Here is a 6,000-nt window from a genome sequence, read left to right as displayed (position 1 = left end):
GTGTGTGTGTGTGTGTGTGTGTGTGTGTGTGTGAAGTGTCTGAGGTCACATTTGAACTCAGGTTCTCCTGACTCCAGGGCTGGTTCTCTATTCACTGCACCACCTAGCCACCCAACAAAGTGGTTTTTTGACTGAGGGAAGGGTTTGTGACAAATGGTGGAGGGATCATGGAAGACTAGGTCCTTAGGCTTAAAAAGCTGGGGAGGAATTCAATAGGGGAAGAAGAGGACATTTCAGGTATTGGGAAAGACAGGAAAGAACCTGGTGTGTTTGTAGGACAGGGAACAGTCCAGTGGGGCAGAAGTAACGCTGTTAGGAGTAATGCAAGGTAGGGTGTTTGATTATAGAGAACCTTGATTAATGGGCAAAGGAGTCTGACTTTACTTCATAAGCAATAGGGAGCTATATAAGGATTTTCAGCAAAGATGTGATATAACCTGACCATGAAGGTTAATTTGGCAGCCAACAGGGAGCACTGGATTGGTGCAGGAAGGAAAATTGAAAAAAACAAAAAAATCTAGGTTAACAATATGAAAACCTGTTTGGAGATGGTTGCAAAATCCAAGCAAGCAGGTAGTATTTAGGGGGAAGGGAAGGGGAGGGGAGGGGAGGGGAGGGGAGGAGAAGGAAGGAAGGGAAGGAAGCGTGTTTAGCTCATACTACATGCTAGGCACTTTACAAATATCACATTTGATTGTCACAACAACCCTGAGAGGTAGGTGCAATATTATCCCCATTTCACAATTAAGGAAACTGTTGCTGTTTGTCCTTAGTTCTCAAAGAGGACCATGACATCAGGAAGGTGATGCCATGACTTACAAGTAAATTGGATTTAAGGGAGGAGGGCTGTGCAAAGTCACTAGCTTCACTCTCTCCTCTGGAGCTATCTGGGTCCAGTGGCAAGAGGTAGATCAGGATGATTGCAGATGGCTCCCTAAGAAAAATGAGACAGACCTGAAGTGACTTGCACAGCTAATAAGTGTCTGAGGCTGAATTAGAACTCAGGTCTTCCCAACTCCAGACTCTATCCACTGTGCACCACCTAGCTGCTTGCTAGGGTCTATTAGAGTCTGAATGTTCTATGTGACTTTGTAAAGTGTCAACAAATCTGTCTTCTTTTAATTCAATTTTGACAAGAGTAGGAGTTAAAATTTTTGCTAAGGAATTATATAAAGTAAACCAAATGTTATAGAACCATTAAACCGCTGAATTACACCATGGCATAGTCTTCTTGACTCTCTGATTAGGACAACAGACTTTGAGTCAGAAGAACTGGGTTCAAATTCTACCTGATACATTTACTGACTATATTAACTTCTCCTTGCCTTAGTTTTCTCATCTGTAAAATGAGGGGGCTGGAATAGATAATCTCTATGATCTCTTCCAGTTCTAAACCTATAATTAATACATAATAAATGTGCTTCAATACATTAAAACAGAGTAAGGCCACCTATTCTGTGGATTTCCTAGAGAATCATCTTTAAGGTAACTAGTGATCTGGTCTCCAGAGTCCTAGAGCTGCCCCTAGTATATCTTTTTTTCAAGGTAGTATCAAACAGACATCCCTGTTGTAACTGTTAAAGCTAGTTCTTGCCATAAACGATGCTCAAGCCCTTTGCTAACATCTCAGTCTAATTTTCATTACAGTCAATGTGACTCAACTATTTTCTTTTTCCCTAGTTGGCACTGTTTATTTTTAAAAATAATTTTATAATTTTCCCAAATTACAAGTATTTATTGTCTCTCCAACTTACTTCCTCTCCCAAAATGAGCAATGAAAAAAAAATAGAAAGAAAATCCTCACAATATGCATAGTTAAGCAAAACAAATTCCCACATTGGCCATGTCCAAAAATTTATGTCTCTCTTTGTATTTTAAACCCATCATTTCTCTGAGAGGAGGTGAGTACCATGCTTCATTTTCAGCCCTCTAAAATTGTAGTTTGTCATTACACAAATCAGAATTCCAAAGTCTTTTAAAGTTTTTTTCTTTATAATGTTGTTCTCATTATAGAAATTGTTCTAGTTGTGCTCACTTCACTTTTCATAAGTTCATAAAAGAATTCTCAGTTCCTCTGAAACTGTACACTTCATCATTTCTTATGGTCAAACAATATTACATTGCATTCATATACCATAATTTGTTTAGCCATTCCCTAATAGGTGGCCAAATCTTTAGCTTCCAGGGTTTTTTTATATGGGCCTTTTTCCTTCTTTGATCTTTGTGGGGGTATATATTGAGTAGTGGTATTGATGGATCAAAGGGTATACACAGTTCAGTGACCTTTGGGGTCACAGCTCCAAACTGCATTCCAGAATGGCTGGGCCAATTAATTCACAGCTCCACCAACAATATATTAGTGTACCCTTTTACCCATAACCGTGGCCACATTTGTCATTTCCCTCATTTGCCATTTTTACTAATCTGCTAAGTGTGAGGTAGAATCTTAGAATTGCTTTAATTCACATTTATTAGTGATTTGGGAGTGTTTTTTTGTATCATTATGGCTCAACTATTTTCATATAATCTCACAGTTGGACAGGATATGAGAAGTTATCTAGACCAAACTCAGCCCCTCTTAGGGATCCCCTTTTCACCGTCCCTAATAACCTAATCCCCCTCTTAAATATCTCCTGGGAATGAGTGGGACAGTTACTTTCAACCTATATAATAATAATAATAATAAATAGCCAATGTGTATATACAATGTGCTAGGCACTGTGATATAAGTACTTCACAAATATTATCTCATTTGACCCTGGGAGGTAGGTGCCATTGTGACCCTCGTTTAACAGTTGAAGAAACTGAGTCAGACGTAGTTTAAGTGACTTGCCATGGATCACACAAGTATTAAGTTTCTGAAGCTGTCAACTTCAACAGACAAGTATAAAAACTGGTGTCTTGTCTGGCATTCCCCATGGAAGTTTCAACTTACCATAGCTCAGCTGAAAAGACTTCACATAATGAATCTGGTTAACTTGTCATATTTGTCTCAGTAGACTCTACTCAGTATCATCAGTAGCACAAGGTGAGGGATTCAGTATTGACCTTCCTTTCACCTAAAGAGTGGCTTTCTAGCAACCGGGTTCCCAATTGGGAGGGGGGGGGGTCAGGAAATCACAGAACATTAATATCATATTAGGGAAGCCTCCAAAAAAGTAATGCTGAGGTCTCATGATCCTGTGGAAGTGGTTCTAGGTTTCTCAAAGTTATTCCAGTAGATCACAAGTCCTACCAAAGTACAAAGCTCCAGACTGGCACCGGAGGTGCCTAGCCAAGAGTTTGGCAGTTTACTATCACCAGAAAGATGGTCCCTAGGTGATGGTTTTTTTTTTTTTCCTGGTCACAGATGTTCATAAAACCACCCATTGAACTTCTTCAGGGAGGGGATTTCCCCCATTGAAGCCACAGATCTTTTGAAATACCAAAGGAGAAATAGAGGAACCTTTCTGAATCCCTGTTTGGTCACTGGTACAATGGCGATAATGGTACTTGCACTAACTCCCTCGAGGAGAATGAGAATTATTTTAGCACTACGTAAATGTGAGTCATTATTGTGTAGGGGCAGAAAGTAAATGAGGATGAATGGGTGACAGTCATAGTGAGGAATTCTTGAGTTGGGGCAAATTCAGTTGAGGGTGGGGTTAGGTGGGGTGGAAGATTCAGAGGACTGCTTATTCATTTACTCCCTCCAGGTTTGGGAGAGAGGAAATCCCCTCCCCCAGAGAGTCTGTCTTAGCTTCTTTGGTACAGAAAATGTAACCAGTTTCTATCCACCTCAGTTGAGTGCAGTTATTTTTTAAAGTTTTCTAATTTTTAAAGTGAAAACAAATCTACTTTCTATCCCTTCCACCTCCTTTCTACCATGAAAAAAAAAAACCTCACAAAGACCTAGTAATAAATATGCATAGTTAAACAAACAAATTTCCTTATTGACCATGTTTGAAAATATGCCTCATTTTGCAAGTTGTGCCAGGTTGTGCCAAGAGAATGGTCAGTACCTTCCCTAAGGGTCTTGGCAGTACTTAGGACGAAGCAGTGAGGAGAAGAGACAGACCCGGGAGGAGCTGTCAGCCTGGAGAGCTGCCTGTGGGAAGGAAGTTCACCCCCCTCATTGTTGGCTCCCTGGAACAAAGCTCCAGTTGCTCAACCTTGTTAGTTATGGCCCAGGGGTAGGTGATGTAACTAGAAATCTTCAAAGCAGCTTTACCCCTAAAATGCTTCTAAAGAAGCTTAAGAATCAAGGAAAAGAGAGAGCAGCTGACTGGGGTTTGAAAAGAGCTCTACTTTGAAAGACAGGGCTGTGGCTTCTCCCCCTGGCCTTAATATTGAGAGTATATGAAGTCCTAGTCCTAGAAGACTCCAAGTATTATAAATAGCGAGGTAGTGGGACACACTAGAAAAAGGAAATGATTAGAAAATACTCACAGGAAAAAAATATCCCCATTACAAAGTAACATTAAATCCTTCCTTCTGGACAATAACAATGAGGCATATATTAATTAATAAACTAATTAACTAAATAAATCTGTTTGAGGCACTGGGGAAGATACAAAGGTTTTGTAAGATTGCTGGACATCTTCACAAAGCTTAGTGGGAAATAAGAGGCCCAGAGATAATAATAATAGAAACCATTAACATATTGGTAGCCAGGTTGTGAGGAATTGACTGAGATAATAATTGTAAAGTTCTTGGCACAGAGCCCGGCACACAGTGAGCACTATATAAATGCTGCCTATGATTGTTACATGATAAACTCAAAAGAAAGCAGAACAAATTGCTGTGCGAGTGTGTGTGTGGAATTTGTTGAATTAAGAGGGTGACTGGGTCCAAGCCAGGGCCAGGGAATGGTGTTTGCAAAGGCAGAGGTGTCAAATCCACCAGTATGGACCAAACCAAATTAAAATGTAACTGGGAAACTTGAAACAAAATACAAAGGAAAATAGATAATGTTCTAAGTCAATATGCACCTGGAAGGCTCCTTAGGTATGGGGTGGTGGTCTCCTTATCTATTTGACACCACTGGTCCAGGGTATAAATTGTTGTTTGTCTTTCATTTTGGAAGAGGATCAATGACATCAGGAAGGAGATGTCTTGACTTGCAAGTGGATTGGATTTAAGTGAGGGAGGGCTGTGCAATGCCACCTGCCTCACTCTTTTCTCCAGAGCCATCTGGGTCCAAGATATAGATCAGGAAAATTGGAGATGGCCCTAGATACAATGGGAGACCTTGGCCTTTTTAAACTGAGGTCTTTCCCAAGTCTCAGTTTGTCTGAGGCAACACCTATTCAGTGATTAAGACAAAGGTAAGTAAATAAAGCAAAAAATGGCCTATTTCACCTACTCAAAAAAAAAAAAATCAATTTGGGAGGGGAATGGCTGCACCAAGCTGGAGAGTAAAGAAACCAAAGGACAGCAACCTTATTCTGTTCCTTTGCAATTCCCACTCTTCTTTTCCCCTTGTAACTTCCCTCCTCTGGGCTCCTTTCCAATATGGTAGCTCCCTCCCTCTCTCCACATGTGGGGAGCCTGTGTGATCATGGGTAGAGGGGACACAATCTTCCATTCTAGGAAATCCAGGAAGAGATAAGGGCTGGGAAAACCAGACAAGGGATGTGGAGTCAGTGGGAGCAGCTACAGGCTCAGTCTTGTTGAAAAAACAGCGGGGCTATCAGCAGGAGGCAACCCATTCCTTTCTCCCCACACCCCAGGGGACTAATAACATCATTCAGCTATTTTGTCTGCCTCTAGCTATTCTAGCCCTGACCTCTCACCTCACCAGGGAAGGCAGCAAGGGGAGAGTCACGGGGCTGGGAAGATGAGCAATGGAGGTCACTCTGGGCACAGGAAGAGGAACAGGGTGACCTGGGGGAATAGGGGTAAAGGAATTAGAGGAGAGGGTGGAGAGAGCAATGCTTGTAAGCAGGGTGAGGAAGGACATTTCACAGTAACTCCACGACTTCTTTCTGGTCTTTTCTCGAGGCTTTCTGGAGCAGGGGG

This window comes from Petaurus breviceps, unplaced genomic scaffold, assembly GCF_028583685.1.
Source record: "Petaurus breviceps papuanus isolate PSGF00001 unplaced genomic scaffold, PetGlider_PUasm1.0 90510, whole genome shotgun sequence".
In the NCBI taxonomy this organism is placed as follows: domain Eukaryota; kingdom Metazoa; phylum Chordata; class Mammalia; order Diprotodontia; family Petauridae; genus Petaurus; species Petaurus breviceps.
This window is presented reverse-complemented; position numbering follows the sequence as displayed.